This window comes from Muntiacus reevesi, chromosome 14 (assembly GCF_963930625.1).
Source record: "Muntiacus reevesi chromosome 14, mMunRee1.1, whole genome shotgun sequence".
NCBI classification, from domain to species: domain Eukaryota; kingdom Metazoa; phylum Chordata; class Mammalia; order Artiodactyla; family Cervidae; genus Muntiacus; species Muntiacus reevesi.
In genome coordinates, this window is record NC_089262.1 from 46,710,661 (window position 1) to 46,733,895 (window position 23,235).

General features: G+C 38.3%; 1 protein-coding gene across 3 annotated transcripts in view; it reads left to right on the forward strand.

The window, feature by feature from the left end:
- The first annotated feature begins 818 nt into the window (after positions 1 to 818).
- The window catches only part of GPBP1 (GC-rich promoter binding protein 1), a 65,752-nt gene continuing 43,335 nt past the window's right edge, over positions 819 to 23,235 (forward strand). The window contains exons 1-2 of one of the 3 annotated variants that reach the window (XM_065905125.1): positions 819 to 988; positions 2,180 to 3,145. The gene's annotated coding sequence lies outside the window, so the exon portion shown is untranslated. The remainder of the gene's footprint in view (positions 989 to 2,179; positions 3,146 to 23,235) is intronic. The other 2 variants (XM_065905124.1, XM_065905126.1) reach the window with 2 other exon arrangements.

Consider the following 23,235-nt stretch of genomic DNA (forward strand, 5'->3'; position numbering starts at 1 on the left):
TTCCCAACCAGCGAGTCTCGTCTCCTTAGTCACCGGCCTCGCGATTATTATTTATGTTCGACACTCTCGTATTTGCATACGACAGTGGATCCACTGCTTCAAGGCGCCGGATTAGTCCTGCGCCAACTCCGTCGGCGCTCCGCTCGCGCAGGTCTGTGTAACGGCGAGCATGTGATCTCTCAGCCTCCCAGGCCTGAGCGAGGTATCCGGCGCATCGCGCGCGCCGCCGCTCCTCAGCGCATCCAGCCAGGGTAGACGCCGCGGCGCGAGCCACTCGAGCCGGCGCGGCCGCCTGCCGAATCGGCGTTCTCCTCTCGTCCTCCCGTAGCCCCACCATCCCAGGCTCCGGAGCGGGCGCGGACGGGGGGAAGGGCGGGAGGAGGGGCTCCTCAGGGAGCAATGGGGAATTCCCCCTTCCACCGAACATTCCCGATTGTTCACCATCCTCACGTCAGCAGCAGGGGGTAATCCCCGACTCCAGCTGCTCCTGACGTCACCGCGCGGAGCCACCGCCCCCCGCGCGCTCCGGCCTCCGGGACCTCCTCGAAGCCCCTCCCCTAGGCATAACCACGCCCTCTTCCCCTCCCCCAGCCGCTCGACGTAGTGGGCGGGGTTTCTTTGGCCGGGGCGTGAGCGGTTGCTTAGGCCAGAAGGTTCTCTGGTGGAGACGCTCCTCCTGCTGCCCCGCCCAGTAGGTTCGTTCGCACCGCTTCTTCCACACCCTATCTCCCTCCTCCTTTTCCTCGCCCCGCCTTTCCCCTCCCTTCTCCTCAGCCCCTTTAGTTTCTTCCCCGCCTCGCCACCTTCCACGATCTCGCGAGACTTGGCCCAGAACATTGCGGATCGGGTCGGCGCCATTTTGGGACTGAGACTGGTTGTGGGGGAGGGAAAAGCGGCAAAAGGGGATTATTCAAAGTACCGAAAACCTCCTCCCGGGATCGAGCGCAGCGGCACCCCTAGGCCAGGGGCACCTCTGGTGTGGCAGAAGGTAATAGCGTCCTCTGCCCTCGGCGCCAGGGTCTAGGGATGGGAGGGGGTACCCGTGTCGGCGTTGAGGTTTGAGGGGTCGGGAGCGGCGTTGGCGGCGCGAGGTGTGAGGCTGCCCGAGGACTGGGGGGTGAGTGGCGGGAGAGCGAGGACAGAGAGGGAAGGACGGCGCGGCGAGGCCCCTCTAGGTATTGACTTGGTCCGGGTGGAGCGGAGGTGGCGGTTGTGGGAGGGGGGTGGGTGGCTTAGCCCGGGCGACTTGGGCGGGGGGGTGTTGTTTGGCGGAGGCTGGGAATGGGTCCGACGCCTTTCGTGCTCGGTCTTCCTCCCTTCGGCCTCTCGCAGGCGCCCGCCTCCTTTTGCACCGCTGCCGCTGTCTGAGGGTTGAGAGAGTCGAGGCCGAGTTGTGGCCTTTGGTTGTTTCTCAGCGCACCCGCTCAGCCCGCCTCTCCAGGTCCGTGACTGTGGACCGAGGCGAGCGCAGCCTTGCCCTGAGTCCTGTAGGGTCTGAGGGAACTCGGTCTGGTTGGGGAGAAAAGCACTCTTAACGTGGTATACGAGAAGGACTCAGTACCTTCCACCCCCTCAGTGTTGAGAGAAACCTGTTTTCTTAATTCAAGGAAATGGGAACCCTCACATCTTGTGGCTGCCGGGTAAGTCTCACCCTCGGGCGGATTTAAGGAATGTTCTTGTCCCACTTCCCGGCCACTTACCTTCCTACTCTGAATGGGGAAAATGTGCCCCTTTCCTTTGGACATTCTGATTTGGAGGGAGCGTCTTTCTCTTTATATCCCTCATTCGCTAAGTTGCATTTAGTAATGCTGCGTGGCAGCACACCTGTCTTTGCGTTTTCTTTTGGTAGATTTGAATAGAAAATACGGAAGATCTCTTAGAAGATTGTTTGCTCGTTTGTAACATTTACTCAAAGTATAAGGAGGTTTGCTTATATAATTCCTCTACCTTATATCCGCACACCCTTCCCAGTTGGAATCAGCACTTGTCTACCATAATACCATCTCCCACCTTTTTTTCTCCCCCTCTACATATTTTGAAGTCCTTTTCATACAGTAGACCTTTTTTGGGTGCGGAAGTGCCTTTCTCTCCAGAGGTTGACTGTTGAGGATGGGGATTAATTTTTAGTTCAAAATTAAAATTGTGTGTAATTAAAAAAATTTTTTTATAACTTTTACAGGTGATTGAATTACTCAGATATGAAGATCATCTTCTAGGTTTTGTGTAAAAGGCCCCGGATATTTCAAGTGGCCATTTTGGAATTACAATGTTTTTGGATAATTTTACCCCAGAAGTTTATTAAAATTGGCAAGAATCATCTCTGAAGTGAATTGATAGTAGTGAACAATTCTACAAGTTACTTAAAAAGAGATCCAGGCATTTCTTCAGTATTTTGGTTCAAACGGATTATATAACTGGTTTAAAGTGTTTCAGCTGGTGGTATTTTTGCCTCCCCCCCCCCCTCCCCTCTTGTTGGTGTTCTTCAGCCAAAACTGTAAGATATGTTTGATTTGTGTACTGAGTAGTTTCGGCAGTTTTCAAATTACTGTTTAAATATTGCTGAAGTTTTTCATGGCAGTTTATTTTTACCTTTATTAAAAGTTTTAGGAATTTTTGACCTCAGCCCTTTTCATGTCACAATGGGACAGCTTTTCTAAATGAAGACATTGAATGAATACAGAGTTTTTTTGCTTTTATCTTTTATTTACGTGGAAATTTAAGATGTGGCAGTTTCCCAGCAGCATGGTAGTATTGAGATAGTCTCTGTTTATGCTGATGTTTAGGAATGCTCTTCAGATGTGAAATTTTCTTTTTGTTTTTTGACTCATAAATTGGATTATTTCATCTGGAGTGGATAAGTGCAACAGTGACAAGTACATGGAATAATAAAGAAGACTTTAAAATCTTAAAATTCAAGGAACTTGGCTAATTCTGGCGATAGCCATATGAAAACTTTAAAACAGAAGTATGGGTAGCTGACTGAAGTAACTCTATGTCAAATAGCCATAGGTTAAGTGTCTTCAAAGAACTTGGATATTATTTCAGAGGATACAAAATAAAAAAACAAACTGGAAAACATAAAGATTACAGAGACAAACCCAACACCTTCCTGTGCAGTCCTGTTGGAATTTGTAAGTACTATATGGTGAGCAAATCAAATGTTCATTTGTAAACTGTAATGAGTCAACTTTATCCTATGTTATTCTTTGGAAGCGTTTCAGTTTCTTGCAGTCAGATTCCTTGGCTTCAGTTTCCTGGGCAGTCTGTAAAGAACTGTTAAGTAAATTGAAATGCAGAAAGAATTGTTAAGAATATTTCAGATGAAACTGTTCACATTTGAAGTTTTTGTGCTTCTGAAGAGACAAATCCATATGGTCAGTATGGCTTTATGGATTAATAGAAAGGTAGGAAAAAACTCAACAAATAGCCAATTTACTTCCTAAATATGAGTTTAGATTACATTCTGAACGCAGTTTAGTGTTCCAGTGTAGAATTAGGTAGTTGTTTAAACAAATTACAGGGCTTGACTTTTAATATGGTCTTTCATGAAGTAAATTGTTTTAAGGGGTAACAATTCCTAACTTTTTAATCCATTACAGAAATTTTTTGAAACAAATTTTGAAGTAGCTTTGTATTTCAGATTGTTCATTAAGTTCCAAAAAGTTTCAAAAAGTCATTACTGAAACTGAGAGGAAGAGAAGGTACACTAAGAACCTTTAACTTAAAAAAAAAAAAAAATGAGTATATATTTTCTGCCTCCAGAAGGTAATGTTGCCTTAAGTTTATAAACAAATCTTGGTTAAAAAAAAAAGTTGTGAATATTAATTGCTGTAATAAAAATCCTTTGACAAAAGAGTATCATCTTTTAATTGTTTATTTGAGGATTGACTGGTATTATGATTTGTTACTGCATTTAGTTTATTTTAGTCATAGGCATTCAGTAGAAGTGTTTTTAAAAAATTGGCTGAAATTTATTTTTGAAGCGGTTTATGTTAACAGACGAATGTAGCTAAAGTTAAGAGGGTTATTTTTTTCACTTAATTATCTCTCTGAGATCAAAAAATACCGTAATAGTTGCACACTGCCAGGATAGCCTAATAACTGGTCATTTGACTCATTTATTGTTTTGTTGTTGTTATGCTGTTGAATTCTGTTAGCTCCCTTAGAGCAGGAGAGGTAGGAAGAGTCCAAAAGATTGTAGGTATTTAGACATACGTGGTATTTTATTTTCTGATGTAAAATTGAGATTAGAGTTAAATAAATCTGTCAGAAAAGAATAGGAGATTTGTTGTTTTCTCTGTCAGAGCTTTGTGTAGTACTTCTAACTTAGTTTCCACCTTTATTTATATAAACCTGTGATGAGAACAACCCCCCTTCTGCCCTTTTCTTTGCTTCAGAAGCCTGTATTTTACGTATTGCTCAAACTTAGTGGGTTTTCAAGTTACTTATCTAAGAACATGCATTTTGAATGTGATTAGGGATTTGAACTGGAAGTGAATGCTTCTTTTATAGAAAAGAACCACATAAGATTTACTGTTTGTGATTATTTTTCTTTAAATTTCTCCTGTTACTCCAAGCAGTAATATCAGGATAAAGATGACTCTAGTGACCAGGGTTTTTAACAATTAACTTTAATCCTTGAATTTGCTTACAGTAGTTGTTCAAGGGCAGCTTTATTCAACTTGAGTGTTTTGATAAATATTTCATTATTTTCTTGGCATTGAGATACACAGTACCAGAGTAATTGAAGTAATGGTTGGGTTCTTCCCCCCATAAATACCTCTATCTCCCTTTCTCCCATTTTTCCCCCCACTTTTGTGCCTGAACAATATATAGGTCTGAAATAACAACTACAATGATTAACATTTGTAGGTGATGATTGTGTAGTACATAGTAGTATATCGTAGAGAAAACTACTACTAGTTGTATAGGTGAGAAATTAAAATTTTTAGGGAGACTGAGACTGGTGTAGGAGTCTTGACCAAGTCTCCAAGTCGGAGTAAAGAGACCCAAACTGGCCATGTTTAATACTGTCTTCATGTGGATTTTACTTTTATTAATTCTGTTTGAACATTATCACTGATATTTTTGTTTTTCTTCTCATTTACTGCTTTTCTTTGGTTAATAATGATTACTAGTGGAGCTTGGAGACCAGTTAAAAGAAGAAAAACCACTGTTTTACAATTTGTTAGTAGCTATTTGAGTGCTAACTTTTGGTTAGCTAAAAGTTAAAGTATGGTTTCAGATTATGAAATGAACAGAGAGAAGAAAGTAAAATTCAACAAAGGAAGGGAATAAGGATGGGAATCTCTAATCTGAAAGTAAAATTACAAGTGAGGCTAGAACCTAAACAGGCCAGATTATCTAATTGTCTTTGACTCAACCACTTTTTAATAAAAGTGTTTAGATAACAATTTAGATCCAGTTAGGGGTAGTGAGGTAGGAAAAGGGTAGTTTTGGGGAGTTAGGACTAGTATTTGGAATATTATAAAAGGGTCTTTGTGAACTTGTATATTTACTTAAGGGCTTCCCAGGTGGTGCTAGTGGTAAAGAACCTGCCTGTCAGTGCAGGAGACCTAAGAGATGGGGTTCGATCCTTAGGCGGGAAAGATTCCCTAGAGGAGGGGATGACGATCCATCCACTCCAGTGTTCTTGCCTGGAGAATCCCATGGACAGAGGAGCCTGGCAGGCTATAGTCCTTTGGGTTGCAAAGAGTCAGACGCGACTGAAGCGACTTAACATGCATGCACGTATTTACTTAACCTCTTTTGGCTTTACTTTTTTCATAAAAATGATGGAAATAATGTATGTGAAGGCTTTTTTGTTAATTGTGAGGTGTAGTATATAGGTAAAGTTTTATTCTATGTGTAACATTTTAAAATTCTGTTTAATATGTTTTATATGTTAAGTTAATATTACAGTCTCTGAAATTATTTCTGTCTCTTGTTTCTGTTAACGGCATTACTTGCATCCTAGTCACGCTTTCCTTCTCATTTCCAGTTTAATCTATCGTCCTAGCTTGATCTTTGGCTAAGGAAATACCCTACTTTAGTTGAGTTTGTGTGTGTGTGCTTAGTCGCTCAGTTGTGTCCATCTATTTTCAACCTCATGGACTGTAGCCCGCAAGGCTCCTTTGTCCATGGGGATTATCCAAGCAAGAATACTGGAGTGGGTTGCCATGCCCTCCTCCAGAGAAACTTCCCAACCGAGTGGTTGAATCCAGGTCTCCCCCATTGCAGACAGATTCTTTACTGTCTGAGCCACCAAGGAGGTCCTTAGTTGAGTTTACGTCTCTACAAAGTCTTTTACTGTGGCCAGAGAAATCTGCCTAAATTACAGTTCTTGGTTTTGTTACTTTAGCAGCCTTTTGGGTCATGTCTGGAATATTTCGGAAAGAGCAAGTTGCAAAGAGATGTATCCTATGTCCTCCCCCCTTTTAATGTTTCATGTGAGGGGCTCCTAACATGAGTTCTTTTTGGCTGTGTGGATGGGAGACTGATTTGAGAAGTCTCTGAAATAGATGTATTTGAAGGTGCTTCCATGTATTTTTTTGGAGAGCAGGTTCAACAGCAGGATCACGAGACACAAAATGTTATAATTACTGATAAGACCTTTATGATTGGATCTCCTTTTCAGTTTTACCTGCCTGCTTTCCCCCTTTTTGTTAGCTGTCCCACCCAGCATAATGCTTACAAGCTTTTGTGCTGTATCTCTTCAAGTAATTGCTGTTTTCTGCATCTTTTTATATAAAAGATCATACTCAGTTTCTTTAAAAAAAAAGTTGTTATTTATTTATATTTGGCTGTGCTGGACTTAGTTGCTGTGTGCATTTTTTCTAGTTGTGTTGCTTGGACTCCAGAACACTGGTTCAGTAGCTGCGCTCTTGCTGTGAGGCATGTGGGATCGTCCCAGGCCAGGGATCAAACCCACGTCCCCTGCATTGGCAGGTGGACTCCCAACCACTGGACCACCAGGGAAGGCCCAGTTTTCTTTAGTCACCTTTGTGTTCACAATTTGGGGAGTGTATTGTTTTCATCTTCATTTCCTACCCGTTAATTCAGTTTCCAGGTTATGTATTTTTAAAACTGTATTTAGAAGTTGTTCCGTACTTGTGTTTTTTTTTTTTTTTTTGAAGCAAGGATCTTAAAAATTCTAGTTAAATGGATTGTTTAGGTTGCACCTCGCAGATACCTTTAAAAAATTATTTAGCTGAAAAATTGTCATTTTTTTGTCTTTACGTATGTGTGTATACTATTAAAAACAAGTTAGCTTTCAGTGAACATAAATAACACAGTTGACTCTTGAATGACATGGGGATTATGGGCACTCACCTTTGAATTGGATAATTTGCATATAGAAGGCCAGACGTCTATATCTGAGGATTCTCGGTATCTGCAGTTTTGCATCCACAAATTCAACCTGTTTTGGATAGTGTAGTAGTCTAGTATTTAATATTGATAAAAATCCACATGTAAGTGGGCCTGCACAGTTCTAATGACTATGTTGTTTAAGGGTCAACTGTATGTTCTTGTTTTTTTCTTTCTAATGGCAAACTTTCTTTTTTCTTTTTCTTTTTACTTAAAACTGTATATTCTTTAAACAGGGGCATTAAAAGAATACTACTGCACATGGATTTTCTGTGGGCCAGAAATTTGGTAGCAGTTTAGCTGAGTGGTTCTGGCTTCTTCTATGTCTTTCATAAAAATCTCAAAGGTTGCTGTCATTTGAAGGCTTGACTGGTGCCTAGAGGATCTCCTTCTAAGAAGGTGTCATCTTGGGTTAGCAGGTTGCTGCTGGCTGTTGTCTAGAGGACTCAATTTCCTTTGCATATGTAGATCTCCAGCTGTTTGCATGGCAGCTGCATTTCCAGAGAAAGTGATCTGAGAAAAAGGTAGAAGTGTGCAGTGCCTTTTATGACCTAGTCTCAGAAGTCACTTCTGCCACATTCTTTTCATTAGAAGCAAGCTGTTAAGTCTAGCCCACAGTCAAGGAGTAAGAAGTACGGCTCCACCTTTTGTCAAAAGATTTTGTGGACATAATTTAAAAAACTAGGGGGTAATTCTTTTACAACCTGTTGTTGTCAGTATGGGGGCTTCCCAGGAGGCTCAGTGGTAAAGAATCTGCCTGCCAGTGCAAGAGGCGGGGGTGGGTTGGTTGTCTCTGGGTTGGGAAGATTCCCCTGGAGTAGGAAATGGCATTCCACTCTAGCATTCTTGCCTGGAAAATTCCATGAACCCAGAAGTCTGCAGCCCATGGGGTTGCAAAGAGTTGGACACTACTGAGTGACCGAGGACACCCACACGTTGTCAATATAATTAGGTAAAGTCTTCATCCCCACAAATAGGTTGTTTTAAGTTTAGAGAAGAAAATAGATTCTGAGTTTGTATCAGTTTAGCAGATATAAGTCTTTTCTGCCTTTTGAGCCACTGTATGAGATAGAGAAGTAAAATCTTCAGCCCCATTTGCACTAGTCTCCCAATCTGTGTAATGAGAAACTTTTCTATTATGGTACAATAAATGTAAAATTTGCCATTTTAGTCTTTTTTGAGTGTACACTTCCGTGACCTTGAGTACCTTCACATCGTGCAGTTATCACCACTGTCCATCTCCATAACGTTTTTTTATCTTCTCAAATTGAATGCTACCCATTAACTCTCCATTTTCCCTTCTCCCAGGTCCCTGGCAGTCACTGTTGTATCTTCTATGAATTTAACTACTCTGGGTAGCTCTTACCTATTGATATTGTACTCTTTGAAACACTTATTAAATATTTTGAAGGATATCTTCAAGGAAATTAGATATGTTTATAATAAAGTAGACTTTTTGGTTCTAATTAATAATTTGTGGCAAAATTACCCATAACAAAAATAACTGAAATGCTGAATTTTAAGTGTATAGTTCTGTGGCATTTAGGTACATTCATGTTGTACACAGCCATTACCAGCACTTACCTCCAGAGCTCTTTTCATTTTGTAAAACTGAACCTCTGTACCTGTTAAACCATAACTATTCCTTGCTCCTCCCAGCCTTTGGAAATCACCACTCTCCTTATGTCTCTATGAACTTAACTACTTTAGTGGAATCATGCAAATTTGTCCTTTAGTGACTGGCTTATTTCCTTTGAGCGTCTTTGAGGTTCATCCATGTTGTACCATGGGTCAATCAGAATACCCTTTTTTTAAGACTCTAATCCATTATATGTGCATGTACCACATTTTGTTTATCCATTCATGCATTAATGGACACTTGGGCTTCCACCTTTTGACTATTGTAAATAATGCTGCTGTGAACATGGGAGTACAAATATTTGTTTGCATCTTTGCTTTCGATTCTTTTGGATAGATACCCGGAAATGGAGTTGCTGATCATATGGTAATTCTATTTTTAATTGAGGAACCACCATATTGTTTTCCATAGAGGCTGCACCGTTTCTTATTTCTACCAGCGATGCACAGGGGTCCCAGTTTCTTCAAATTTTTCTCAGCATTTGTTGTTTTCTGTGTGTTGTGTTCTAATGGTTGTGAAGTGGTATTGTTATGGTTTTGGTTTGGATTTCCCTAGTGATTAGTAATGTGATAAGTTTGCTTTTTAGTCATCTGTATGCTTTGGAGAAACACCTTTAGCCCATTTTTATACCAGATTGTTTATGTTGTTGAGTTATAGGAATTCTTTATTCTTGATATCAACATCTATCATAATGAGTGGGTTAATCCATATTAATGCTTACCATGTTTCAAGCAGTATTCAAACCTTTTTAACTGTATTAACTAATTTGATCCTCATAGGTGCAGCTTATGGGAAGGTTCTAGTCTCGTTTTATAGGTAAGAAAATGAAGTCAGAGGTTTTAAATTGCTTATTTAAGGTTACACAGCCAATAAGCGGGATTTCTGAGTCCATACATTCTGTATCCAGAACCTAGAACTTCCAACCATTATGGCTCATAGTTAGTTTTAGGATGATAGTAAGTAGGAAGAAAGTCAAATTCTATTCTGTTTCAGGAATTTAAAAACTTTATTCTTAGCCAGCAACTAAATTTTATTTTCCTTAATGTGATACAGTTGTAACTTGTTAATAAAATGCTCACATAAGTTCTTTTTCAGGAATATTTTCCTTTAGAATCACCTCATGACTAATGTTTATATAGCAATTTAATTTAGAAAGTGTTTCCCCCAATTATCATGTAAAATAAATGCTATTTCTGTTCAGTGGTTTAAGAAAGTCAGTCTGAAATTAAATAATTTATGCAAACTTCTCAGTAAGTGAGGGAACCCTAATTTGGATTATTTGCATTTTTCTGTTACAATTAGCTTCCTTAGCATTCCAAGGTTCTAAGTAGTAGGTCTTATTCTAAGAGCAGTGCTATCCAACAGAACTTTGTGAAAAGGTGTAAGATTATGTGTCTATTCTTTCAGTATAATAATCACTATCTATATGTCATTGGAGAAGGAAATGGCAACCCACTCCAGTAATCCTTGTCTGGAAAGGAACCTGGTGGGCTGCAGTCCATAGGATCACAAAGAGTGGGACATGACTGAGCGACTAATACTTCAAGACTTCATATGTCATTATGGATATTTGAAATGCATCTAGTGCAGATGTGGATTTGAATTTTAAGATTTGTTTAATTTTTGTTTAAATTTAATTTACAGCCTATGACCACTAGCTGCCATATTGGACAGCACAGCTCTAGAGCGGTGGTACAGAATTCTGTCATATTCCTAACCTTTTGTGACAAATACTTTTTAAAGTGCTCTATACTATCCTGAAATAAAATAGCCTATGCATATAGTAAGATCACAATGTTATACAGCCGTAATGAGAAAATAGACATTTATGATAATGTATTTCAATATATAATAGCAAAGTATGATCAGATACTCTCCTCTCTGCCCCCTAATTTCCAGACCATACTCTACAGGTTATTTGCCCTTCTTAAAAAGAAGCAGGTGATCTAATAAATAATTTTTCCTTTAATATTATTTACTGCTAGGGTAGTTGAGTGGGCAGTTAGCCACATTAAAGCTATCATACAATGTAGTGACATGATAAGCATCTTTTAATATGCTTTGGTGAAGTGTCTATTCAAGTCTTTGGTCCATTAAAAGATTAGCTTGTTTTATTGAATTGTAAGGATTCTTTATTTTGGCTATAAGTGTATTAGATAACGTATTTTGCAAATTTCTCCCATCTGTGGTTTTCATTTCTAACTGTGTTTTGGAGATCAGACATTTTAAAACTTGTAGTAAAATTGGTTGTTTTTCTTTCATGATTTGTGCTTTTTTTGTGTCATAAGAAATTTTTTACTTAACCCGAATTCATAGGATTTTCTCCTGCTTTTTAGCTTTCTTCTGGAAGTTTTGTAGTTTATATTTTTAGATCTGTGATCCATTTGGAGTGAATTCTTTTTTTTTGCATGTGAAAGGATTGAGGTTCATTTTTTTCTTTTTTTAAATATAGATGTCCTACTCTCCTGTTTGTTGAAAAGACTTTGTTTCCCATTGAATGATGTTGAAATACCTCTGTTGAATGTCAATTAACCATATATATGTGGAACTATTTGTGTCTTCTTTGATATATGTCAGTTCCACAAAGCAGTAGTCAATAAATACAAATGGTAGCTTTTGACTTTTTCTTTCTGCTTTATTTTAAAACCTGACTGACATCTTTTATAGGAAATTTGGGTTAAAGGGGGAAATTGTTTTTATGGGGATATGAAATACGACCTGTTGCAAAATAATGCCATCTTGAATTCATGGAGCAATTGTCTTTTGAATGGCTTGCGATGTTAGATATTATCTAATTTATACGTAAGCATACTTGGAAAATAAATGACAACATTTTTATGTCGCAAATGAGAAAGTAAGATACAAGCATATCTTATTTATGGTAAAATATTGACTCAACAGTGGATCTGGGATTTTTATTTCTTGAGTATTAGTCTGTGCTAGAGATGTTTATTGCCTGGTAGATGTTATGTGCCTATACTTTGATTGGTGCTGGGCATTTAGTAGCAAACAAGGTAATAATACAAGATTCCTAAACTCATGTAGTTTGTCTTCTCTGAAGTTCTGTGAACATAGAGTAAACACCCTTAAATTTGAATGCTGGTTTCATATCATCTAGTAAATAAAAGCTATTTAATGTTGGCCAGGCCAGCCTTTTTAAGATTTTATTTTCTGCTCTGGTAAAACTAGTTTTTTTCCTGCTTCACAAAGTTATCATTACAGAAATAATGAATGTTAAATGCTTTGAAATTGTAAAATGATGGCAACAGTAGTAGTAGTATTGTTACGGCTGGGCCATATAGATAGTGTTTGAGGAGCATGTGATCAGTCAGGAGGGAGACTGTAGATAAGGGAAGGTAGGGAACTGAGCAGAAACTAGGTGTATTTAGATTGCATTTATGACCTGTTTTAAAATTGTTGAACCATAGTCGTTACACTCTTCTGAGGTAATTGCTTAACCTGCAATATGGTACCAAATTTTAAATGGCATCTTTATGCAAAAGATCTCAAATTTAAATCTCTAGTCCAGGCCGCCTCCCCATATTCTAGGCTTGTAACTTAATCGACCTTGACTTCTTTATTTCATTTACAAATTTAACATATCCAAAACTGAATTTGTCTTTGAGTCTTTCCCAGCTGCTTTGTCCGTGCTTCCGTAACTCAATAAACGGATACGGTATCCGCCTATTCAGGCTAAATAATCAGGTCTCATCTTAGTAAATCTCTTTGCTCTCTCAAATATATCCATTTCTGTTCCACCATCACTGTGCTTTTACAAGCCTTGATCTTCTCTTACTTGAACTGCTTGTAGCCTCGTAACTTTGTAACTGTGCCATTCTTGGATTATTATAATTCATTATTCCCAGAGCATGGTCTTTCCATTGGACCTAAGAATAACATGCAGACTCTGTAGCCTACAAGCAACTTCATTGTCCCTTCTTTTTCTCTGCAGCCTTGGTTACTGTCATCCTAGACCATTGACTTGGCCTTTTCTTCCTTAAATACACCAGGCATTTTCCTTCCTGTCTTTGGGCCTTTATGCTCTGCCTCTTTTCTTCTTTAGCTCAGTTTTGGCTCATATGTTACATTCTGAATGACTTTCTCTAATCATTCTGTGTGAAGTAGGCAACCCCCTTTGTGTAACATTTGATTTCTCTTGTTACTGTATTACATTCAGATCAGTCTCTTAATTATCTTCTCTCACCTATCTTTATTGCATAAACTTCTGAGGACAGGTACCTTGTCTCATTTGTTTATTGTTATTTGCTCCGTGCGTTTAGGTAGAGCAAAGACATCTTAGATAATGTAATCCATCCCCCACCTACACCACCACCCTCAGTATTTTATTGTAGAACTTCTATTTAACTGCCTGGGGGCTAGGTAAGATTCGTTAGGGGATTATATATAGCTGAATTTCTTTGTTGTCTGATCATTTAGAAGCAGTTTTATCTGCCTGAGAGTAAGTGTTAGTTGCTTAATGGTGTCTGACTCTGCAACCCTATGGACTATATATAGCCTGCCAGGCTACTCTGTCCCTGGAATTCTCCAGGTAAGAATACTGGAGTGGGTTGCCATTTCCTTCTCCAGGGGATCTTCTGGACCCATGAGTCAAACTCAGGTCTCCTGCATTGTAGGCAGATTCTTTATGGTCTAAGCCACCAGGAAAGTTCTTTATCTGCCTAGACTTAAATAATTGTTACATGAACTTCTAGTCTGTTTGCTAGATTCAAGGCTAACTTTGGGTTTGCTGTAACCTTTCTGAATGGACTGCTTGATAAAGACTTCTGTTTATTACAACCCTGGCCTTTTAAAAAATTTCCATAGTTTTGAAATGTTCAGTCAGAGGGATTGAAATCTAGTGTAACTGGTCTCAGGCTTAAAAAGATAAAACACTTTACATTTCAAGGAGTGATCTTGAAATATGTGAGTGGCCAATTTTAGGCTCATTTTCGGAAATCAGGAAGGCCATGACAATTCATTTATATTAACTGATATCTTTATTTAAGGAGGAAACATGTTTCCTCCTCAGAGATGGCAAATGCAGATTTATGTCCATAGAGCTTTAATTATTTTTGGTATTGCAGATTTTCTCAGTTTGCTTTTGGCTTTGAATCTTTTAGATCCCTTCCAAGGGGGCTTATTTAATAAAACTCTGGTAGGATGGTAAACTTAAGGCTACTGTAGCAAGTATCATTAGGTGAGTGATGAAATCATTGCTTCATGAACACTAGCTAGGTTGAAAACTACTTGATTATCAAGATGTCTTAAGGACTTTTCCTATGCAAGCCTAGTTGCCTTAGGGTTTTTTTTTTTTTTTAATTCATAGTTTAGATCTTTCACATTATGTACTCTTTGATCTCCATTTAAAATGAGTTCTTTTTTTTTTTTTTTTTAAATGAGTTCCTTTTATAGGCACTTTGTGGAAATGGGAAAAAGTGAGTAAAAATGTTTTCACCTTAGTACTTTAAATTAGGGCCTTCCAAGGATTGAATTTGATGAGAGAACAAGTCTTATTTGGAGATAAAGTTGGCTAGGTTAGTGGAAGGCATGTTGTGACTGTTGTGGAAGTTCAGACTACTTGTCTTCTTTTTACCACCTAAAAGACTTTTTGTCTAGGAGATTGAGATTGAGGTCTGTATTTTCTATGGTTTGATACAAAGCTATAAACCCAAGATGGTGCCTGACAGGTAAGGCAGAAACTTAAAACTCAGAACATAGAGACTGACTTACATACTTATTAAACTTAAAGCTCATATTTTATATAACACACGGTCTCTACCTAATGTACCTTGGGTTATTTACAGTATGTGTAGGTGTATATAGAGGTTAAGAATTTGAGCTACCACTGATTAGTACTGTGACCCTGGGAACTTTAAAATGTACTTCACATCTAAAAACCTGTTATTCTTTTTTGAAGAAAAGATAATATCAACCTCCTGGGGATAGTGAGAACTAAATGAGATAATACTGTAAAATCCTAAGCAGATTGCCTAACAAATAGCATGTGTGCGTGTGAATACACATATTCATTGTATATTTTGTCTTCATAATCAGGTCCTTTAAAAAGTTCCCTGAATTATTTTCTAAAAAATTAATTTTTTTACTTTTAGCCATGTTGTGTGGCTTGAGGGATCTTGGTTCCCTGAGATTGTCCCCTGTAGTGGAAGCACAGAATCCTAACCACTAGACTGCCAGGGAATTCCCCAAATCTTTAAATTTCATATCAAGGATCCTGAATCTGTTAGCACTTTGTGAACTGACTTATTCATAGGGTTAGGTTTACTTATTCATTTGTTGAAACTTGGTTGATGTTCTTAGGATCCTACCCTTCAGTGTAATTTGACTTTAGAAAAAGATGGATTATATTAAAATGTTTGAGGATTCAAGAACTCGTAAAGCTGAGTCAGACTTAAGAGGATTTAAAATTATTTTGAATACATGCACCTAGTGCAAATTACAAATAGTACACTGGTTTGTTTTTTTTTTTAATAGAAAAGTCACCTCCTTTTGTCCAGCTATAGTTCTTGTCTGAATAAACTGTTTTCTATGAATTTTTCTAGAGATCTTATGGATATATAAGCACGTGATATTTTTCTTTCTAATACAAGTAGAAGCATGATGTCCACTTTGCCCTTTTTTTTTTTTTTTTTTTTTTTTGGTCTAAGTTGGGTTTCATTGTGGTGTGCATGTTTAGTTGTGCTGCAGCATGTGGGATCCTAGTTCCTAGACTAGGGATTGAACCTGTGTCCCCTGCATTGCAAGATGGATTCTTAACCATTGGATCACTAGGGAAACTCTCTCCATCTTGCTATCTAACCTTCTTTACTTAAGGAATTATCTTGGAAGATTATTCCATATTAATACCAGTAGACCATCAGGAAACACCTGAGAATGAAAATTTTATATATAAGATCTTTTTCTGTGAACTCTTTATATCCTTTTCTCATTTTTCTCTCTTTTCTGTGAGTTCTTTTTCTGTTGATTTATAGGAACATTTGTGTATGAAGGCAAAATACCTTTATATATGCTTTGTGTGACAAGTATACCCTGCCCTCCCCCAGTATAATGATGTTTTATTTGACATTGATTATGATTTTCATCAAATAGAATGTTTTTTGAGTTTATATGTAAATACATTTTTATTCTCTCTTCTTGTGTCATATGTAGAAAGGCCTTCCTTCTCACCTGTATTTTATGCTTTATGAAAGTGTATCAGTGTTATTGGGATCATAAATATTAGAATTACCTTGTTATTGTATATTTCAGTTATAAAGTCTGTCTTTGTCTACTTTAATGCTTTCTAGTTTGAATGCTATCCTGTTAGTACACTTACGGATCATTTTCTTGTGCATTGTCTAATCGACTGTTAATCCTGTCCAGTGTTTTTCACTTCAGATATTACATTTTTTATTTCTAGAAGTATTTTTCAGTGTTCTCTATTTTTCTTTATGTTCCTATTTTCCGTGTCCTTAAACATATTTTTAATAGTTGGTTTAATGTTCTTGTCTGCTAGTGCTGTCATATCCATCATATCTGGCTATCTCTTTAAGTAGATTCTTCCTCTTGTTATTTGTAGTATTTTCCTGTGGGGGAGCCCCCCCTCTTTTGCATGACAGATAATTATAATTATTTTTGTTTTGTTTATTTGGCTTCACTGGGTCTTCGTTGCTGCAAGCAGGCTTCTAGTTGTGGAGAGCTGAGGCTAGTCTAGTTGCAGTGCGTTGGCTTTTCATCACGGTGGCTTCTCTTGTTGCAGAACACAGGCTGTAGGTGTGCAGGTTTCAGTAGCTGCAGCATGTGGGCTCCAGAGTGCAGTCTCAGTAGTTGTGGCGCACAGGTTCAGTTGCCCCATGGCGTATGAAATCTCAGACCAGGGAGCAAACCTGTGTCCCGTGCTTTGGCAGGCAGATTCTTACTACTCGACCACCAGGGAAGTCTTGCGTGAGTGGAAATTTTTGACTGAATGCTAAAGATTATGAATTTCATATTGTTAAGTGTTAGGTTTTGTCATTGGACTTTGCTTTGGGAAACAAGCTGGAATTAGTTGGGTCCTTTCAAGAAAAGTTCTATGAGGAAATTTATACAAGTGAAACATTCAGTTTCATAAAAATCCTGTAATAGTAAAATTGAGTTGGCGTGCAGTTTTTAAATTCTGGCTATGACAGAGTAACAGGCAATCAGATAACCAGATTTACGTACTCATCTTAGAAATCTAAAAAGCCAGACAAAATGTATGATACAGGCTTTTAGACATTGGATAACAGGAGGTGGTGGGTCTTATGAAAGCCCTCATTGCTTGAAGAAAAGTTAATAGGTTACAGCACCGGGCGGAGAGTGGTGGGGTGAATTCAGACAGTCTGGTGGTCTTACTAAACGTTGAGGAGACAGCTGAAAATTTGGAAAGGTCAAAGTCGATAGAATTTGTGGGGCAAAGTAATAGGGAAACTATTGAGTGCAGAGAGGACTCAGAAGAATCTACTCAAGGCTTGTGACTTACAACTGGACTTGCATGTGCATGTTTGGAAGTGACTGAAGCCAGGGAATAGAACTACCAGAAAGGAGTAGGTGAAACAATTCCAGAGATTTACATAGGGTCAGGAAAAGTTTATGTTTACATCAGCTTCAGTGGAAAAACCCACCTAAGAGTTGAAGCATAGGCTGTAAGTAGAACATAGGCAAAATCTTCAAAAGGATTAGCTCCAGTTAGGGGGGCAAAATTAACTCTAGACTACAAGCTTTTTTGGACCCACCCTAACAAAGAGTTTTGTAAGTTTGGTAGCTGAGTTCCAGTATTTATTTAATTTATATTTTTTGAGTTCCAGGATTTTAATTTGTTATGAAAATAGCTGAACATCTTTTTCCTGTCTAATAGTTTTTTTCTTTTTTAATTTGTCTCGGGTTTTTAGTTGCAACATGCAGGATCTTTGTTGCATTGTATGCGATTTTTTTTTTTTTTTGTGGTGGTGGTGGTGGTGGTACCTGGATTTTCTAGTTGTACGTGGCTCAAGGCTTCCAGGATGCTCAGTCTTTAGAAGTTTTGGCACTTGGCCACTCTAGTTGTGGCACACGGGCTCCATAGTGGACTGGCTGAGTAGTAGTGGTGTCTGGGAGCTTAGTTGCTCCACAGTATGTGGGATCTTAGTTTCCTGACCAGGGATTGAACCTGCATCCCCTGCATTGCCAGACAAATTTCTTAACCACTGTACCACCAGAGAAGCCCCTAATGGTTAATTTTTTTTATAAACTGCCCATAAAGTGACTAGAAAATGTTGGTCACTGGTCATTTTTTCTTTTGACTGCACCACACTGCATGTGGGATCTCAGTTCCTCTATCAGGGATCAAACTTGAACCCCCTGCAGTTGGAACCCTGGAGTCTTAACCGCTGGATAGGCAGGGAAGTCCCTCTCTTCTTTCTCTTTCCTCCTGGTTGTTAGGAATTGCTTGTCTAAGAATGTATTTATCTGCTTCACTTTTGATACTTTGAGTATAGCTTTCATGATTCAAAATACTTTTTCCCTCAGCACCTTGACTGCTATTTTGTTGTCTTACAATAAGCATGAGATGTTTAAGAAGTTTGATGCAGTCTGATTTTTTTTCCCTTTCATGTGGAGATGTTTTGTTTTTATCTCAAGAAGTTCCATATTATTGGGGTTCTGAAAATTCCATTTTGCTAGTTATTTCTTGAATTAGGTATTTCCTTTGTGTTCATGGTTTTTAGTGGTCTCTTTACTGTTGCCACTTTCCTTAAAATGTTTGGTTATTACTTCACATTTAAAAATGATTAAAAAGCTCTTTGGGACTTTATGTGTGTGAGCGGTGCTTTTTGAATGTCTGTTAATGTTGAAGGACTCTGAAAAGTCAATATCTTTGTGGTGTTAGTGCTCATTTTAGCTCTTTATTTGGAGAATCTACCCCAACTCCGTTCTTTTCAAGTACTGCTAGATACTCTGTGTACTTTCATATACCAAGCAGCAAACAGTTCTCCAATTTTTTTGTGGATACTCAATTGGGTTTTCTACAATTAAATTCAGTTTGGATTTTCTGACACTTACTACCTGGAGTTAGTTTAGACTGTACAGGTTAAGGGCTCAGTCCCATAGGATTGCCCTTCTGGTCCCACTTCAGATATGAATATCAAGTAGTAGATTTTCAGGTTACCCACACTTCTGTGTAATTTGGCTTTAAATTAGAGATGCCTATGGACACCCCTCCCACCACCACCAGATCCCCCCTGCCACCCCCCAGGTTCCATATTTTTCTGTAACGGTTTACAGAATGCAAGAACACACTACTGTTACTGGTTTATTGTAAAGGATATTCTAGAAGACACAACTGAACAGCCAAATGAAGCAGTACATAGGGTGCTGTCTGGAATAGTCCCTTTGGAGTTTGGGGTATACCACTGCCTCAGCAAGTAGGCACATTCAGCAACCTGGAAGCCCTGCAAACCCGTTCTTTTAGGATTTTTACAGAGGTTCTAGTACCTAGGAGTAGTGATTAAATCACTGGCCCTTAGTGATTTGTTGCAAGTTGCCCAGTAGTTCTTGAAAATTTTGTTTCTGGTTTTCTGTCAGTAAAAAGTTTTCATTTGTAACACACATGCACTAATGGACACTGCACACAAATTTTAAGTTTGCAGTGTGAACACCCCATATTAGCACCATTTACTAGGAACCCCCAAATGTTTCTGTCCTTATTTTCTAACTTTGATATGTTTTTCATCTTCCGGTTCTCAAGTCTCCTTACCTCTTCACAACCAGTCCTTTGCAGTCGTCCTCTGTCTCCCTCCCTCCACATCATTTCCATTGTTACTACACCCTTATTTTCTTTTTTCTGTTTTGTTTTTTTCTTTAATTGAAGTATAGTTAGTTTACATCTTTATTGTTTATTTTATATATGGTGGTGTGCATCTTTTAATACCATAATCCCAGGTTATGCCTCTCATTCACCTTTGATCACTGTAATGTTTTTCTATGAGTCTATTTCGTAGTAAATTCATTTGTACTGCTGTTTTTTAGATTCTACATATAAATGATATATAATATTTGTCTTTCTCTGACTTATGTCACTTAGTTAGATAATCTCTGGGTCCATCCATATTGCTGCAAATGATATTTCATTCTTATGGTTGAGTAATATTCCTGTATGTGTGTGTACATGTTCTTTATCCTTTCATCTGTATGGATAAATGTCCATGGTTGCTTCCATGTCTTGGCTATTGTAAATAATCCTTCTATGAACATTAGAGTGCATGTATCTTTTCGAATTACAGTTTTTGTGTTTTCCAGATGCATGCCCAGGAGAGGGATTTGCTGGTCATACAGTAACTCTCTTTTAGTTTTTAAAGAAGCGTCCATTCTGTTTTCCACAGTGGCTGCACCAATTTGTATTCCCAGCAAGAGTGTAGGAAGGTTTAGTTTTCTCCACAACCTCTCCAGCATTTGTTATTTCTAGACTCTCCGATGATGGCCATTCTGACCAAGTGAGGTTGATAACTTGTTGTTTTGATTTGCAGTTCCCTAAGAATTATTGATATTGGGCATCTCTTGATGTGCTTTTTGGCCATTTGTATATCTTCTTTGGAGACGAATATCTCCAAATATGGAGGACAAATATCTATTTAGGTCTTCTGCCCATTTTTTGTTTGGGTTTGTTTTATGTTATTGAGTTGTATAAGATGTTTGTGTATTTTGGAAATTAAGCTCTTGTTGCTCACATTGTTTGCAGTTATTTTCTTCCAGTCTGTAGGTTGTCTTTATGGTTTCCTTTGCTGTGTAGAAGCTTATAGGTTTTATCAGGTCCCTTTTGTTTATTTTTGTTTTTATTTCTATTGTCTTGGGAGACTGGTCTAGGAAAACACTGGTACAACTTATGTCAGAATGTTTTGTTTATGATCTTTTCTAGGAGTTTTATGATGTCATGTATATTTGTCTATAAGCTATTTTGAGTTTGTTTTTGTGTGTGGTATGATAGTGTTCTGACTTCATTTATTTGCATGTACTGTCTCCTTATTCTTACTCTCTTTACTTCCATTCTTTATAAGAGACCTTTGAGTTTGGCTTTTATATTACAGTTTTTAGAAAATTGAAGGAAGCTACTAGCTCTTTTCCACTGAAATTGAACTCATGAACAGTTCTTTATAAAGTTTTTTAAGTAACACAACTTTTGAAAACTTCTGTTATGAGCGAGTTGGTAATGGGAACCAATACCTTTACTCGCAGGGTGATTGTCTGAATCCTCCCTGCCCCCTTTATTTTACAACAAACTATACCAGATTTATTTTTTTCTAAGCACGTTTCCAGACGTACAGTTGTAACTTTAAAACTTCTGAGTGCTTCCCTTGCCTGCTGAATTTAGTTCCGATTTCTCATTCCTGTGAGCTGTTCAAGGCAGTACTTAGTGTCCCCAGAGTACGTTCTCTACTTAGTTTTAGGTATACTGGCATGTTGAATGGTGTTGGTTGACATGTTCATTACTGGGTTGATGTGTTGAGAGTCTGTTGACTAGATTCATTAGTTCAAATAAGTTTGTAACAGAATGACTTAGTACCATTGAGAAAGGAAACCCCCAGTAGTAGTATTTGTTTTTTAAATTACTTATTTTTGGTTGTGCTGGTCTTCGTTGCTGCTCATGAGCTTTTGCTAGTTGTGGCGAGCAGGGGCAACTCTCTCTCTCGTACTGCTCAGGTGTCTCATGGTAGATTCTCCTGAGAAGCACAGACTCTGGCATGTGGGCTTCAGTAGTTTCAGCCCTCAGTCTCAGTGATTGTGGCCCACAGGGTTAAATGCCTGCATCACGTGGAATCTTCCTGGACTGGGGCTCAAACCCATGTCCCCTGCATTGGCAGGTAGATTCCTATCCACTGGATCACCAGGGAAGTCCCTCAGTGTTTTAAGAGACCTGTTCATAAATATTGTGTGCTTACTCTAAATTATTCACACAAAATGATTCATTCAGGTTTTTTATTTTTTTGGATTATGTTACTGGCCAAAGTGTGGGGACAGACATGGAGAAACAGTGATAAATTCCATTTCCTCTCTGTGTCCGTGCCAGAGAGTGTAATTTTGTTTTCTGCTTAATTGAAACAAGACATTAAACATTATGGTTTTGTGTCTTGGGCTAAATATTGAACATTTTAAATAACAAGATCTTTAAATCTTAAGGGATGGTAATTTAGAAGCTTCTTGGTAATTCTAATTTATAATACCGTTTTTTTTTTTAAAACATTCTACATTATATGAAACATTGTCAGTTGTATCTAAGAAATTATATATATATATTAAACCATAGTCATACATCATTCTGTTTTTTTTCTCATGTTGATATTCCAGTTGAACTAAGTCATTTCTGGGATTTTATGATGTTATAGCAGTGTTTTAAGAAACCTTAAGGGTAAAACCAATCACCTCTGATCCAAGGTTATTTTACTTGAATAAGTAACTTAAATTTTTTTATATTGAAACATATAGATACAGTGCAGAAATTTCATGAGTTTGTACAATAGGACTTGAGGACAAGTTGTTTTGGTTGCTTTCTGAAAATACATTTTGTAGGGGGCAGGTTTGTTAACTTTGTAAGTAATTTCTGTGGGAAAAAGTTTGAGAAATATACTGATAAGGAACAGTGAGCATGGTTTTGAGGCAGGAAGATTTGAGTTCATATTGTAATGTAACAGGCTCTATAGTTTTGTTGTTATTCAGTTGCTAAATTGTGTCTGACTCTGACCCCATGGACTGTAGCCTGCCAGATTCCTCTGTCCGTGGGATTTCCCAGGCAAGAATACTGGAGTGGGTTGCCATTTCTTTCTCCAGTGGTTCTTCCTGACCCCCAGGGATCAAACCTGCTTTCTCCTGCATTGGCAAACGGATTCTTTACCACTGAACCACCTGGGAAGGACCTAGTCTGGGGGTAAATTATTTATCTCTTCCTATTTTGCCCCCTCCCCCCCTTTCAGAGAACATATATAAGCTGATGCCACATATATTTTTAAAAAGTTTATCTGTTTACTTTATTTGAACTCTGATAATATTGGCATTTTTTTTTTAATGGCAGAACGTCAATTTTTTCCCTTAACTGCATTTTCTTTTGACAAGGGAGTTAAAATACTTTTGCACGTGGATTTTCTGTGGGCCAGAAATTTGGTAGCAGTTTAGCTGAGTGGTTCTGGCTTCTTCTATGTCTTTCATAAAAATCTCAAAGGTTGCTGTCATTTGAAGGCTTGACTGGT